Here is a 17,718-nt window from a genome sequence, read left to right as displayed (position 1 = left end):
ATTTCAGGAAAATCTATTCTAACATCCTCCAACATTTATCATTTCAAGTGACCCACGCTAAAGAGCAGCATGCATACCCTTGTACTCTGACACTCAATGGGGATATCAGCTAGCAGTTAGGACCTTTGCTCAAATGCATTGCATATAGCAAAGGAAGATAGTAACCAGTACTCCATACCAATTAACAAACAATAACATCCTGAAGCATAATGACTATGACCATGGTAGCCCCCACCTCACCTGTTGTCAAGTGTAGCCTTGGGTAATAAAGATGGAAAACAGAAATACTAAAGAAAACATGCCTGTAAAGGGGGCTTTTACTAAATTGTTGGAGGTGTCAAGCTTCTTTTCCTTCTCCTTGTTAGTAAACTCTTCATGGTTGAAGGCATGGAGGCCTAATGACAGGAGATGGACATGCCACAGACAGAAGTGGCCCTCAGCCCCTGGAGGTCACTGTGTGATGGTGTGTGTGAAGGAATGCATATCCTTTTTACGTCTTTGTCCCAGTGGACATGGTCCACTGGCAAATCCTGTTGCACTAAGATCGGAGGCTACAGATAACCCAAACATAATCCAGACATGTGGACATTGTTCCTGTGACATAGCGTTACGATTCCAAAGTACACCAGCCCTCTCAAAAAACAAACAAGACTGGTTTCTTCCTGCATAGAACTCTAGATCTATGTCTCTCTCTTTCTCAATCTCTAATGTTTTTTCGGTCCTTGTTGCTGTCAGTCTCTTTGTCTTTCTCTCTTCTTGTGTTTTCATCAAATAATTAAACCTATGGATGTGTTATGTATATATTTCCTAGACATTGTGTGTACATTACCCATAGATACAGTTGACTATTTAATATACATAAAACATGTAGGATGTAGGATGCATATACATATTCAAGATATTTATAACCCCTAAGCAAAGAGGAAATTCTCAATCTGTCATTGAATGGGCATTCATAAATTACTTTATCTACCTTTTATAGGAAAAGACAATACTAGTTTTATCAGAAATAGTGTGAGGATGAATTAGTTTATAAATGCTTGTCCAAATAGACTGAATGCCCTTACCTGGGCTTCCCTGCCCATGGGAAAGTCAATCTATCAACAATTTGGGTTCTTGTATCAGCTCTTGGATTCTACCTGGACTCTGCCTTTGGAAACTTTTCCTTATTAGACTTGTTTTTTATTGTTAATTTTGCACTGTAGATTGTGCCCTGTTCTGTACTTACCTGGACCTGGCTCTTTATATCTGCCTTGCCTTACCTGGAATGAGTCCTTCTTCCATTATTTTAATCTCTGACCAACCCTTCTACATTGACTGAACCCTGTGAGGTAGGGGATGTTCTCACTGAGATTGCTTTCATCTCCCTACACTGTCCGGGCCCTGTTCCCATCTTTGTCCAGCCTAGTTTGGAGGACAGCTTCTGGAATCAGACTGAATAGATTCAAGGCCTACCTTCAGTGTTTACTCATTGTGTGTGCTTATGCAAGTCACTTTACTTCCATGCCTCAGTTTCTACATCTATAAAATGGCAGCAATAACATTAGGTACTACAGCAGATAGAGCAGTGCCTAGAACATGAAGACCCTAAAATTATTAGCTATTGCTATCATCATTGTCATCATGACAAGTCTTCCTCATGGATCATCCAGGGTCTTAATGTGTGACATGACTTTCACTGGTCTAGATCCTCACAATTTTTCTATCTTGTATAAATGACAATGACAGTTGAATAAAACTGCCACTGGGAGTTCTTAGAGGACCTACCTCTAAGATGAGATCACCAAATAAGAACTGAACTGTTCGAATATCTGAGTTTGGAACAATTATGGCATTTGCCTGTGCTCCCTCTGGTTACTCCCACTATTCCTGCAGTGTCCTCAGGGCCCTGTAGTGAGTCAGTAACTGATATATTTTATAGACCTTCAGGATGCTTGCTGAAGCCAAGACCTGAGGCATGTTCTCTAGCTCTGGGAGCTTCAGAACATCATCTGAGAACAAAAGTATGTCTGACTCCTTTGGCATATATACCAAGTGTATATACTCCAAGAAGCTGGAGGACAACTCCTGGGGCCTTTCAGGTAGATGATGACCATTGGAAGTGTTCCTCATCTTTTATTGCCTTCAAACAGAGCATTATTTGAATCAGCTAGACCAGATTCCCAACTGTGTCCTGGTGACTTTTCCTAGCAATCTCGCACAGGATATGAGGACGGCTGTATAGAAAATGTTGAATTTACAATGATGCCGGAATCAGCTGCTGTATCTAGTCTACTAGAAGATGGTAACCAAAAGCAGCTGTCACAGAAACCCACCTCCCACTTTTGAAGAACTTGAATTTACCACCAATTAAATATGACAATCTCTTTGAAATATAAGTTAATGCCAGGAAGGAAACTGAATGGATAGTGCACCTGATATTTTCTCAGTGTGATTTTTGCTGGTTTGAACCCAGATATTTCAGACTTCAAAGCCCAGCACTCTCTGTTACACCTCACTTTCTGAGGATACAGCTGATTCTCACCCTCAAAGAGAAGCATCTTTGAGAACATAAGAGAGCATCTAAAAGAACACAAGACATAATTTAAATTATACCCATACAACATTTGAGCTGGCCTTTGACAAGTATGTGGAATGTGGTCATGAGGAAATGGGACAAGGATAGGACATTTCAGGCAGAAAGAACAGAGTGAAGATAGGCTGAGGTGGGATGCTGAAGACCATGTTTGGGGAACATATGTGTGAGTGGGGCATGGGCTCATTAGAAGGAGCTATACTGCTTCCCTGAGATGTCATGTGTGTCTGTGTAGTATATGAACTAGAACAAAGACTGGGAATAAAATACCTATAGTAATGGTGACTGTGCATTATAGATGGATTATACGTATTTTTTCTTCTTTTCTCTAATTTTTCTGTATAATCTACATGTTCTCTGGCCTTGCCTGTGAATCAGTCCTCTGTGTCTCATAGTGCCTTTGTGTCATTACCACTGCTCTCCTCCAGGTCCTGCCTCATGACCCCTCTGTGCTGCTGACATCATTGGCCTACAAGCCAGGCTTTTGTGTGCTCTGACCAGGCTCCCACTCCAGAATTGCGAAACATCATATTCCTTGGTCCTCAGCCAATAAGGGACCCTGCTTCCTAGGACATCCTCTTCATTGTCTGGACCCCCATGAGCCCGTCCTACATTTCTAACCCTCTTGCCACTACATTGCCTGCTATCTGGCCATTGCAACCAGTTCCATGTATTCTCTTTGGGGTAATCCCAGGCCCAGCTGCTTGGGGCCTGATGTAATAGAGTTCTGTCAGTGTTACTCATGGTCATTTCCCCCCAGGGCAATGACCTGTGGTGGTTTCAGTGCCTATCATATGCCCGGCTGCTCTTCCCGGTGTTGGGGCACATGACGACAGGAGAATCCAAGTCCCACTCTCACAGAGCTCACCTGGCCATGGAGGATACTGCCCCCAAACGGGTCAACCAACAAACAAAAATGATGCAATTTCAGATGGTGGTAAGTGTTGTGAAGTGCATAAGGAAGGTTTTGAAAGTTGATGGCCAAAACAAACATTGGTGAGGGGGGATGTCAGCTTCATACTCCCAATCTCTACACAAAGGGGACTTCTTAGACAAAAATGTAATGAAAAAAATTTTTATATTGCATTTGGTAGTTTATCAGGTCATCTTTCGTACTTGAAGGTGGAAGTTTGCAAATATTTATTCTACTTTTATGTAAGTACCCTTCTTGAGGAAATTTAATGTCAGTTCCTTACAGGTTATGATCTGGCAACTTAGATGTAGACATATAAATTTATTGCCTTGGAATAATTTTAAAAGCGAATTTTCTGCTGGAATTCTAGATGCACAGTATCAGTCTCAGAGGAGTTGAGTGCTTTGTGGTCCTGGCTTATTACTGAGTGTTCCCTTTTGTGTTAATGATTGTGCTAATTGCCTGCAGGTGTCTTTATTTCTCCTTTTAAGAAAAAGTAGTTTCATCTGGCTTAATTTCAATTAAGGTATTTACCTGTTCCCCATGCAAATTCTCTCTGCAATTGGAAGTATTCAAATAAATTTTGCTTTAAGCTTAAGATGGTGCTGCTGAAACCTCTTCAACCTCAGCCACAGCAACTTCTTCCTGGAAACATCACCAAAGGCAAGGGATGCAAGGGCAAAAATGAACTATTGGGACTTCATCAAGATCAAAAGCTTAGCACAGCAAAGGAAACAGTCAACAAAACCAAAAGACAACTGACGGAATGGGAGAAGATACTTGCAAATTACATATCAGATAAAGGGCTAGTATCCAAAACCTATAAAGAACTTACCAAACTCAACACCCAAAGGACAAATAATCCAACCAAGAAATGGTCAGAGGACATGAACAGACATTTCTGCAAAGACATCCAGATGGCCAAAAGGCACATGAAAAAGTGCTCAACATCACTGGGCATCAGGGAAATACAAATCAAAACCACAATGAGATACTACCTCACACCAGTCAGAATGGCTAAAATTAACAAGTCAGGAAATGACAGATGCTGGCGAGGATGCAGAGAAAGGGGAAGCCTCCCACATTGTTGGTGGGAATGCACGCTGGTGCAGCCACTCTGGAAAACGGTATGGAGGTTCCTCAAAAAGTTGAAAATAGAGCTACCCTATGACCCAGCAATTGCATTACTGGGTATTTACCCTAAAGATACAAATGTAGTGATCCAAAGGGGCACGTGCACCCTAATGTTTATAGCAGCAACGTCCACAATAGCCAAATTATGGAAAGAACCTAGATGTCCATCAACAGATGAATGCATAAAGAAGATGAGGTATATATCTACAATGGAATACTATGCAGTCATCAAAAGAAATGAAATCTTGCAATGACATGGATGGAACTAGAGGGTATTATTCTGAGTGAAATAAGTCAATCAGAAAAAGACAATTATCATATGATCTCCCTGATATGAAGAATTTGAGAGGCAACATGGGGAGTTTGGGGGATAGGGAAGGAAAAGATGAAACCAGATGGGATCAGGAGGGAGACAAACCATAAGAGACTCTTAATCTCACAAAACAAACTGAGGGTTTCTGGGGGAAAGGAGGTAGGAAGAGGGTGGTTGGGTTATGGACATTGGGGAGGGTTTGTGCTATGGTGAGTGCTGTGAAGTATGTAAACCTGGTGATTCACGGACCTGTACCCCTGGGGCTAATAATACATTATATATTAATAAAAAATTAAAATTACAAAAAAAAGATTGTGATGCTGAGATAATATTAGATTGGGAAGATTGTTTTTGCTATCTGTTGTTTTGCATTTTTGTGCAGGAGGGGAACAAACATACTTTCAAGATGATTTGTATTTAAATTTATAAAAACAACAGCATGATGATGTAGATGATGATAATGAGAAATATTGGTACAGTGCTTTTCAGTTCGAAACTTCCAAACAAAAGATAAAATTCAAAAATTTGTCCTTATGACATATATATCCCCTCCATCACTGACAGAGTTACCTATGAACATTTCTCTTTCAAATTGCATTTTCTTTAAAAAATTAAAAAAAAATACTTTATTTATTTGAGAGAGAGAGTGAGAGAAGGTGAGAGAGCACAAGCAGGGGGAGGGGTAAAGGGAGAGGGAGAGGCAGAGCAGGGAGCATGATGTGGGACTCGATCCCAGGACCCTGGGATCATGAACTGAGCTGAAGGCAGACACTAACCGACTGAGCTACCTAGGTGCCCCAGATTGCATTTTCTTAACATGGTTTGTATGTAATGGAATTATAACCAATTTAGGGCCATACTTTAAAAAAATTGAGGAAAAGTTTATATACAGTAACTACAGATCTTAGATATAATACTCAATGAAATTTGATAAATATATTCACCTAGGTAAACACCACCCCAGTCAAGATATGGAAGATTTCCATCATTCTAGAGGGTTCCATCATGTACGGGGCATAGTTTGAAGTATGTAGACAGTATTTTATTATAAAAACAATTGCAGTAGAAATCTGCTTGCCAATAACCTTAAAAGATAAGCACCATTAATACACTTTACCAGCTTCTTGAGGTCCCTGGGTGGCTCAGTTGGTTAAGCATCTGTGTCTTGATTTCCACTCAGGTCATGATCTCAGGGCTACAAGATCGAGCCTGGGCTCCAGACTGGGCCATGCAGCCTGCTCAAGATTCTCTCTCTTCCTTTGCCTTTCCCCCTAACTCTCTCCCTGCACCCCCCTCAAATAAATAAATAAATAAAGGTAAACTAGAGATTCATAAAAAATATATTTTACCAGCTTCTGAACCAAACAACTAATTTTCTTTAACATTTGCTGGCAGTTAAATACTGTCCATTGCCCATGGGCTTATCAGCGGTGCCAGAATCATTTGGGAAAAACTTTACTCCTGAGGTCATGAAAGCTTGCTGATTAATTTAACAATGAACTAATTGTAATAACTTCTTATAATTAGTCCAAGGCAGGAGGTTTTGTTTCATTTACATCAGACGTGTCCATCATTGGTATCTTTTGGGCCCAGAAAGCAATATCCATTTTTCTGTTGAAGTGTACCAGTGCCACATGAGGGGACATGGGCTGAAGGAAGCACTGCCAACAGACAAACCTTTACTATGGGCCAAGAACTGCTAACTATTGGGGTTGCCGCATTGATCAAAATACAAAAAAATCCCTCTTTTTACAGAGGAATGGGACTAAAAATCTCCCCCCGAAACAAAAACCTCCTACTTTATTCTTTGGAATCTAGCTCACCCTTAGGGAAAGAAGGGTGATGGGAATTAAGCTTCTTTGGAGTGTTTTATGCAGAGTAACACAACCCTATTTATGCTTTGAAAGGGTCACTCCATGCAGAGCAGACTATAGGAGGCAAGAGCAGAAGAAAGGAGACTATGCAGGATCAGGTGAGGGATGGCAGCTGGGACGAGAAGAAGAGTTGTGGAGGTGTTGAGAGTCATTGAAATAAGCAAGTTATGGGTTTATATTGCCTTTCTGCCTTCACCACCAGGGCAATGGCCACTGGTAATGATAAACATTATCTTGTTTAACCAATTACAGCATCACCTCCTGGAAGGACAGTGCTCGTTTTTTAATAGTTGTTGGGTATTATAATGATTGCTCATTTATTTGTTTGCAGTCTCAAAGTGAAACCAACTGGTTCCTTAAGGGCTGCAAATGTCACAGACCTTAAAGAGAGAGAACTATTAGCATAAAGATTAAAGTAACCTAGACTGGGGAAGCTAATTTCTTCAGAACATCCTATGTAGTAGGCCCCATTTTAGGTGCTTTGTATTTGCTGTGAGTTTGAGTTTCAAGGCCCACAAAAATCCAAGAATATAGATTTCTTTATTTTTCTATAAGTGAACTTAAATCTTGAGTTTTCATTTTTTTTCTGCTGTAAAAATCTTACTGCAGTTACATTTATATTAATACAGTCCCTTGAGTGATTGCATTAGTCATTTCATATTTAAACCCACAGAAATCTGGACTTTCCCTCTTCTTCTTCTTCATCCTGATATCGATCCTCAGGACAGCAGAGATTAGTAAACATGCTACTGGAGATATGGAGGCATGGTTGGCATATCTTTCTTGATCCTGATCCATTGAGAACTTGTGCCATCTTCCATGAGATAGAGCTGGTTGATTTGGTCTTTGGGCATGTCCTTCTCACACTGGCAATCTCCTGAGAAATAACTGTATTTTCAATAGCTCCCCTGAGGAAGTGTACATGCTGTAGCCTTCCTGCAGTGTCTCCTCATTCAGCCTTGAGAGCCCTTATAGGGCTACCAGTAGCCTTTCTTGGAGCAAGTGGGATTCAAGTCCCATCTTCAGGGATCCTTCAATGAGAAATGTTCCATCATGTCTCTCCTCTAGCAGTGCCTCTCCTTACTGGTACTTGACCTAAGGGTGCAGGATGTTGACCTCTAAATCAGCACCTAACTGTTCTCTTCACTTCTCCCAGCTAGCTGACAGCTCTTATTTCTGAAGGGCTTGGAGGCAGAAGTAGAAGAACTGGAAGAGGGACCCACTCACACTGTAGTCTTCCCAAATCTATTGCCTTTTAGGAGCTGGGACTTTGGGAAAATAAAATCAAGAATTAACTTATTTTTTGTGCCCTAGACAGTGGGAAATGGGAGGATGCAGGAGAGGCTGGGGTAAAGTAGAGGCCAGGGCCTCATTTGAAAAGTTGGGTAGAAAACTGTAGGAGTGGAAAGCCGACTGGTGAGCAATGCATGGGCTGATATTTCATATACTGCCTATCACATGGTATTTCATTTGCTATTCTTATTGGTTCTGTAAGTTTCATCTTATTGCCATTTTTAAAAAAATGAAAATAGTTAAGAGAACTTGCAGAAAAAATCATCCAGATACGTACAGATAGTGTCTGTTGGTAGAACCAGAAATCAAAATCAGACCTGTTCTGACACCAAAGCTCATGTTTTACTAATTATAGCTCATAATCAAACTCCCATACTAACATTTTCCTTCCATGTGAATGGCGTGAAGCATTCTGGGGAAAGCGATAAATGGGTATGGACTATGGATAGGAACTATTGAGTGCACCTACCTGGTCGATAGGTGTAACATTTCTCTTTCTCTTCAAATTTCAGCTTTCAACCAGTAAGTATTGAATGGCCATGGTGCAGTGTAGGGATACAATAGTGAACAAGCTAGTTCTTGACCTTATGGAAGTTAGAGCTAGGGAGGGGTGAGAGGCACATCAAAAGATACTTAAAACACAGCACAGTGAAGTGTCGCTAGTGAAGTGAAACAGCTTACTCTGAGAGACCTAGAAGAAACACTAGTTCTGCCCGGGGGGTCCATGAAAACTTCCTGGAAAGGTTGGGATTTAAAGCACAATGCTGGGGGGGCGCCTGGGTGGCTCAGTGGGTTAAGCCGCTGCCTTCGGCTCGGGTCGTGATCTCAGGGTCCTGGGATCGAGTCCCACATCGGGCTCTCTGCTCAGCAGGAAGCCTGCTTCCCTCTCTCTCTCTCTCTGCCTGCCTCTCCGTCTACTTGTGATCTCTCTCTGTCAAATAAATAAAATCTTTAAAAAAAAAAAAAAAAAAAAAAGCACAATGCTGGGGCACCTCGGTGGCTCAGTTGGTTAAGCATCTGCCTTTGGTTCAGGTGATGATTCCGGGATCCTGGGATTGAGCCCTGAATCAGGCTCCCTGCTCAGTAGGGAGTCTGCTTCTCTCTCTGCCTATTGCTCCCCCGTGCTTGCGCTCTCCCTCTCTGTCAAGTAAATAAATAAATAAATCTTTAAAAAGATAATAAAGTGCAGTGCCATAGAAGAGGCTATGAGATGTGGGATCCTAGATGATAGAATGTGATAGCCCCCTGCAAACCTTCCAGATCTTTTTGTAAGTGACATTCTCCTCCTCTTTCTTCAAAGCAGGGTGAAACCGAGCTTTAGTTGGGGCACCGATGAGGGAGCCCATCCATTCTTGGGCCACCATCTAAGATAATGCAGATCTTATCTGTAACCAAACAGTGACTGTTTCTTGTGCCTACTCTAACCATTGCCCAACGAACACCACATCCTCTGCAGCCAAGGCTACCACGACTGCCTATTGATTACCTCTGAAAAGGCTTCTGTTGTTTGGCATCCTGCCTGCTCACCTTCTAGTCAGTGGGGTTCTTCTCATTGGCTGTGCCGCCCCTCTGGTCTAAACGAGGCTGCATGTGGGAGGTAATCACCGTCAGTGCAATCAACCACTGCAGAGATATGGAGGCAGAGCCAACTACACCACTTCTTCCTCCCTGGACTTTGAGGCCCTAGGAAGAGCCGAGGGGAGGGTGCTGTTGGAGCCTGCGTATTCTTGCTTGAGCAGGCGGTGTTTAAAAGAAAAGAAATGTGGTTATTTTTGAAATTAGGCCTTTCCTCTCCATCTTCCTCCTGCTGTAGGCTTCCATGCAGACTCATTTTCTTCTTCAGATGGTTCAGCTTCTGAATTTATTTCACACGAAAAGCATAGCATATGTTTTCTTTCTTATATGTTTTTTAAGGTGACAGTGAGTTTTCCCAATTTGCAGCACTTTCTGCTGGTTGCTTCTGCAGGGGAACACAGAACATACTTCTAGCAGCTGCTGCTGCCAGCATGAAGCCCGAGGGCTTGTGGCAGCATTGGGATGCTTATCTTTTGGGGTTGAAATGCTCTACTGGAGCATCTTACCCCGATGTGCAGACTTTCATGCTTCTGAGGATAGTGGAGTCCCTGGGACCTGGGGGGAAAGAGTGTCATCCAGTGGTCTGCATGCTGGGCAGGGCTTCAGGAAGGCAAGGATATGGTCCTGCCTCTTGGAAGGGATCCTGGAGTGAGTCCTTTTTTCCCCTGGCTGTTTCTGGTCATGGGCGTTTGAGCCAGTCACACTGACTTTGTCACCTTCAGAAATGTGGTGGGGAATCCATGCCCTCCACCCTCCCACCTGCACATTTCCCCGAGGTTTTACTTTAAGAGATGTACCTTAAGAAAATCCCAAACCGGGGCACCTGGGTGGATCAGATAGTTGAGCGTCTGACTCCTGATTCCGGCTCAAGTCATGATCTCAGGGTCATGAGATCAAGCCCCATGTTTGGCTCTGCACTCAGCGTGGAGTTTGCTTGATGATTCTCTCTCTCCCTCTCCTCCTCCCTGACCTTATGCACTCTCTCTTCCTCTCTCTGAAATAAATGATTAAATCTTAAAAAAGAAAAGAAAAATCCCAAACAGAAAATTGGGATTTGTGGAATGATGGTGGGGAGGGGAAGGGGAGATGTTGAATATTCATGCTATCACATTTATCCCTTTATATAACAACATCTAGATCATGATTTAGTTTAGAAAATGAATGTGATATATACATGTTTATTGGCACATACATGTGGTTGGCAAGAGAAGGGGGACAGAATTTGTTGAGGGAACTGTTTCCTGCTACTCATTGAATCTTCATGACTACTCTGTATTATTGACAGTATTATTCTTATTTTGAGGTGAAGGAACTGAAGCAGAGAGGTGATTAACGAATTAAGTAGCTTCTCATTGACTAAGCCGAGATTTGAACCCAAGGCCGTGGCAGGTGGTGTGAACCTCCTTAGGACCTCTCTGTGAGCCAATTACCCCAAGGTTTGAAACTGGGCTTCCCTGTTAATGCCCTTGGCAGTCCCTTCCTTCCTCAAAGTCTGATTCTCAGAAAATCTTGTCTTTCTGCTTCACCGAGTTGTGCTAACCATGATCATCAGACAACATGGGGAAGTTCTTGGTAAACGACACCACATTAGAGAAATACCAGAAGGAGTCACTATTACTTTATTGCCACTGAGGCACACCAGTTGATGAATAACTGGACTCTTTAGCTAAGGGACTTGCTGTGAAGTTTTGTCTCCTATAGCAGAGTATTGGCGGAGGCACATTCCTTACACAGGAATCAGTTTTATACTGTTGCCACATATGGGTCATCTGTGGACAGTTAATGCCCATGGAGAGGGTGCGCAGGAGTAGTCCTTAAGAGCAAGGCTGCTGGAGACATACTGCCTGCCTCTGCCACTTGCCAGTTCTGTGACTTTGGGCAAGTGATTTTTTCTTCCTTTTGTCTTTTTGGCTACTTATTCTCTCATACAAGAAAATCTTGACAAAATCAGGATTGACTTTTCTTTTTTCTTTTTCCTTTTCTTTTTCTTTTAAGAAACAATGAGTGGAAACTTTCATGCCATTGAAAAATCTAGAAAATGTCAAATAGCTTTTATTTTCTTTTAAAAGTTTCTCTGAAAAGTATTGCCCAATATCTAAGGTTACTCACTGGTTTTAGCTCTCCTCATTTTGTAAACAGAAACTCTAGAAAAAAGACAGAAAAATTTATACCTCAGCCCAATAGTGTTACCTATGAGAAGGAGATGAAAGTGAATTTTACTTTACTCCTTTTGCTTCCAGTGTGTTCTTTAAATTTCCTACAACTAACACACTTTGTAAAAATAAACCAATTAAAATTTTATAAAGAAAACAAGAACAATGTCAGTCTTCTCAGAATTCAACAAGATTCAATAAGCAAGGCCTTTGGGAAGAAGAATTAAAAAAAAAAAGTAGATTGTTTCCTGTCTGCAAGGAGACGGATATCCACAAGATGTTTCCCTTTAGAAAAGTTTTCTTTCTTTCCTTTTTTTCCACTTATCATACCTGCCTTCCTGATCATTGTCTCAGTCCCCCTTTTCCACTTATACCTCCTTCAGATGACATTGTTCCCCTTCTTCTTTCCATGCCTCCCTCACCAGTGTTTTTTCTCTGAATTCCATTCACCAAGGCCAAGGAAATTGAAACATGACGTTGAATTTCAAGATAATCAGGAATACCTTTTTAGTTAGTCCTTAGGAATTTTCCTAAACAAAACTCTTCATAAACATCAAAAAGGAATTTCAAATGTGTGTACCTTTTTTTTTTTTTAAAGATTTTTATTTATTTATTTGACAGACAGATCACAAGTAGGCAGAGAGGCAGGCAGAGAGAGAGAAGGGAGGAAGCAGGCTCCCTGCTGAGCAGAGAGCCCGACTCAGGGCTCGATTCCAGGAACCTGGGACCATGACCTGAGCTGAAGGCAGAGGCCTTAACCCACTGAGCCACCCAGGAGCCCCAAATGTGTGTACCTTTTTAAAAACTTTTATATTGTGAGCAATATAGGAGAGAAATTAGCTATTTGGAATTGTGTTTCTGAAGATCATTGGTTAGATTTCCTGTCACAGGCCCAAAGGGCCCTGTCTCTTACCACACATTTAATAATATGTACCTCTCTCTTGCTGGAAATAGCAAGCTGTGACTCTTATGTGGTCTCACGAAGATCTGTCTGCGCTTTTTCTCAGAATGATACATTTTACATTTCAGCAAATAAAACGTAAGGCTCATGAAGTCCTTGAAAGAAATCTCTGTGCAAAAATTGTGCAAGCTTCTTTTTTAATGCTATAACTAAGAACTAGAAGAGGGTCTGCCCACTGTACTCAAGTCAAATGAGTAACCATGCTATGATTGAACTTCCCCATTGGCAAGAAGTGTTTCTGTCTAAAGAGAGAAAGGAAAGGGGGTCACAATGCTCCTACCCTCTGAAGCAAATACCCTTGGTATGAAATTCATTGTGTCTGCCCCATAAAAAAATGGAGATACACATCTGTATGGATAGCTGACTTAAAAAAAAAAAAGTAGAAACCAGTATTATAGGTGCAACATATTATTTGTTGTTTTAACTGGCATTTCTTGTGAGTCTGAACATTTTTCCATATATTTATTGGTTTTTTTATACATAGAGAAATAATATACATATTATTTTGAATATTTTCTATTCATTCCCTTTGCATTCTTTCCTATTACTATGATTGTCTCCATATTGCTTTAGATGAACTTTGTATATATTAAGACACTATCTTTTTTTTAAGACACTATCTTTTTGTCTTATGTTTAAACATTATCATTTTCCAATGTATTTGCTTTTTAGTTTTCTTATATGAATATTAAAAAATATATGTAGTTGAATCTTTTCAATCTTTCCCTTTTAAAAATGTGTTTTTATATTATTTCTTTATTATCCTTGTTTCCAGCCCATGAGAGAGAGAGGGAATCCAATGTTTTCAGTGAGTTAATAATCAGCTTCTAATGCTATTGAATCTGAGAGTTAGGAAATAATTATGTCCCATGTATTTTTTTAGAAAAAGGGGGAGGGGAGGAAATACAAATTGGAATTAATTCTGGAGTTAAGTGGCTCTGGCTATGCTGCCCCTCTTTCCTGTGTCAGAATGGAAAGAATCCTCAGGTGTCAGAGGTTATCTCTTTCAGCCTCTCCCCCTCTCCCAAAGCAGGAATCCTGTCCATACTGTTGCCAGCATCCCCTTGACAAACTGCCAGCATAGCTTGGTCTCCCACTACAGCTCTGGTTGTCAGCAGGACATACCTTTCCTATGTTATGCGGAAACTTGCCTGCCTGTAAGTTCCACATGCCAGGTCTAGCTCTGCCTTTGGAGCCACATAAACAAAGTTGGTCTAGGTAGGAAACCTTCAACAACTCCGAGGAAGCTGACATATCACATCTGAGACATTTCTTTTCCAGGACAAACACCTCACAATCTTTTCTCTCTTCCTCCTCCCACATGGAGTTGAGACTCACCACTAGCCTGTTTGCCATCTCCTGGATACACCCCCGTGTCTGCCTCTTCTCTTGTATGGGCCCAGTACTGAGCCCCGAATTCTGTGTGCACCCGATGGGACAGAATAGGCACAAATATGGCATGCTCAAGTCTTTCTGTGGGCCTAGAGTCATGCCCACTCAGCCTCCCTTTGCAGCTTTTCATTTTCTCAGCCACCACCACTGTGTCTCAGGAACCCTAGAGCTAGTGGCCTGGGCACCTGAACTTGTCTTTACTCCATTCCACCTTTGTGTGGAAGCTTGATTTTGTTTTTGTTTGTCGGGCTTGCTGTTGCTGACAAAACCCTGGTAAACTTCTTACATCGCTGCTTGGCAAGTGGCTGGAGACTGTTTATTTGTGTTCACTTCCCTTTCTCCTACTTTTAAAGACTTTATTTATTTGAGGGAAGGGGGGCAGAGGAAGAGAGAGAGAAACTCAAGCAGACTCCCCACTGAGCATAGAACCCATGCAGAGCTCAATCCCATGCCCCTGGGATCATGAATTGAGCCAAAAATCAAGAGTTGGACACTTAACCGACTGATGAGGCACCACCCAGGTGCCCCTTTCTCCTAGTTTTAAAGCCTCTGCCGTTTACTGATGATGGCAGCAGTTTTCAACCTTTGTTTGTGGGTCAAGGTTTTGGTTCTGGATCACTATCCTGTTAGACCAGGGCTTGCTGTTTAAGGGCCTCCCACTGAGACTTGGCAGCTGGGGAGGGCAGGGCAGGGCTGCGGTAAAGTAAAGGTGGGGCTCGTAGAGCTAGGTGGGGCTAGGCTGCATGGGAGACTGACTGGTTTCTCTACATCAGTTGGGCCTGGTGATGGCACAGTTGGTAGGTGACACAGGCGCCACCTGGCAATGGCAGTGGAGGCCTTGGACTTAACTGACTCATAGTCCTGCCTAACCAGCTGGGAAACCCTGGGCAGTCATGGGTTATCTCCCAGAAGATGACTCTGGAAAGCAGGGCCCTCTGCTGCCATTTATCAAGCACTGGTTTCAGGACTGTGTAACTAACAGGGTCATGAGCATCATCCATTTGATTATCGCAGCAAACTCATGACAAAGGTTCTATACCTCCTCTCATTTTACAGATGAAGAGATAGTAACTTAGATTCAATAATTTGTCCAAGGTCAAAGTGTTTGTAAGTAGCTGAGCTGGGATTTGAACACAAGTGGGGTGAATGTCTGTGCTCCTAACCACAATGCCCCTGCCTTTCCCTCAATTCTGCTCGGTTCTGTGGCCCATCCTGATTCAGCAGGAACTCTAGGACTGAGGAGGACTGTGTTCATGCCATTTGTCAGTTGGAATGCAGCTGAAGCCACCCACATTCTGCTAGCCTGTATGAAGCAGCCAGCAAACATTCAGGTACCGAGAGTAAATTTCTACCAGAAATGGCTTTATGTCAGTTTTGCTATCATCATCTCCATATTCAGGGATTAAAAACCCAGAAACAGAATGAAGCATGAGTTTTCCTTGAGTGGGAAGCCTGTCTAAAATATTATTATTAATTATTCATGCTGGCTGAGGCTGTTTACTTAAAATATTTTTTTTCTCCTTGTAGACATAAAAAAAATTAATTGCTCTGGCCTTTTCTCTGTGATTTCCTGATGTCTTGGCATGCCAATGCCTGAGAAAACTTAACCCACAGAATGAGTAATGCTCCGTAGCTAGGAGCTGGTATTTCGATTGCCCAAGGTTGTGGAAATCTCACTGCAACATGGGAGTCAGCTCCTTAGAAAGCAAGCAAGCAAACCAGCCTGCTTCTTCTACTGAAAAAACCCTGCCCTCTTTAAGCATTTTAATTTGCCTTCTTTCAATACAACATAATATTGTAGTTACTATCTCCTTGGCTTTACATGTTAGTTCAACAGGACCCAGTGATTCTTGGGTTTGTGTAGTGTCTTCGTAAGAACAGAACATTTTCATATTTGTTATTACAACATGTGTGTGTGTGTGTATGAGAGAAAGAGACAGAATGGGAGTGAGCCCTCATTAGAGAAAGGTTTTTGCCTCGATAGATAGCAGATCTGATGTATGAGGAACTGCCAGTGAACCAGTGAGGGGCAGAAGAAGAAACTGAGAGCTTTATTTTTATAGATTTATGTGCTTTGTGTCTTACTTAGAGCAAAGGTCAATCTTCCAAGAAAAACACTGAAAGTCTTGGCATAAATACTATATGGCACTTAGTAGGTATACGCAGTATTTGTCAGTTCTATTCTTCCCCTCCAATGATGTGTTCATATTTACCATAGACTTGCCATTTCTCTAACAACTAAAATTGGTGCTTTCACATAAAAGTCATATTTCTGTGTCTCTGTAGTTGTTTATTAAGTTTATTTTGATCCCAGTTACATCACTAGGAACCCTCTGGTACCATTTATCTAAATATGGTTCGAGCTTCTCTGGCTGGCTTCTCCTATGTTCTCTCTCTTATCCTTGTACTACGGGAGTATAACTTAATCTTCTGCCCTTTTGTTTTCTTTCTGCTTAAGTGAAAAACAAGAATGCCAAGACTGCTGCAGGACACACCTGTGCACTGTTGCAGAGCCGCTGGTCTTGAGGGGAGGCTGGTTTTGCCACACAGGTGGTGACTGGAAGGCCTCAACAAGCCTCCAAATAAAAAGGGGGAAAAAAACAAAGCCAGTGTATGTTGAGGTGGGGGCTGGGATTGGGGGAAGGAAATACCTTTGACTGGGTATTTAGCAGATGTTGCTTAATTATTCTGAGTACCAGAGTGTAATTAGAAAGCCAGTGTCACAGAGAAGTAGAGTTTTAACGTGTGCATGCACACACGGACAACCCCCCCCTCCCCCGCCCGGACCAGGTGCACATTTTTTTCTACATTTTCTTTCTCAGGTAGTTCCTCTTCCTTGACATCATGATAGCACATTCAAGATTGAGAGACTCCATCCAGTTAATGCCACGTGCTGTAAGAGCCACAGTTCAGAGGGAGATTGCCCCTCAATGTAGTTGGCTATTCATCGGGGTTGAATCACTTCTTTTTTTCTCAATGCTGAATATAATCTGTCCCCAAATTTACACCATGCACTAAAGAAGAACTGCATATGGCATACAGTTACTAGCAGTTTAGGTGCTGATGCAGCAGGCAAAATGAGGGATCTAGATTTTGGAGTTCTGGAACACAAGCTCAAATGCTTGTGAGCTAGGTGGTTTTTTGGTATGTATATGCAGTTGGACTTTTTATGGATGGGTTAGAATGGAGATGAATGTGAGTCATTTAATATTTCTGCTTTCCACTTCCTGTCCAGAGCATAGAGCACGTCCCACCCATATATATATATTTTTTTTCTTTCAGAAATAGCATTAGCATTAGGAGGCTCATCAACTATTTTCTCTCTTGGCCATTTACTAAAATTTTTTTTGGTGTCACCTTCTTCATTTACAAAATGGGAACGATTCTTTCATGTTGTGATAAATGAATAGTAGCCAGTAAGAAAGGGGTACTTTCAATCTGTAAAATACCATGTGAAGAATTTTAAGCTTAAAAAATTAGATTTCTTGGGGTGCCTGGGTGGCTCAGTGGGTTAAGCCGCTGCCTTCGGCTCAGG

This window comes from Lutra lutra, chromosome 1 (assembly GCF_902655055.1).
Source record: "Lutra lutra chromosome 1, mLutLut1.2, whole genome shotgun sequence".
Taxonomy (NCBI): Eukaryota; Metazoa; Chordata; class Mammalia; order Carnivora; family Mustelidae; genus Lutra; species Lutra lutra.
The sequence above is the reverse complement of the archived record's forward strand: the minus strand, read 5'-3'. Positions refer to the sequence as shown.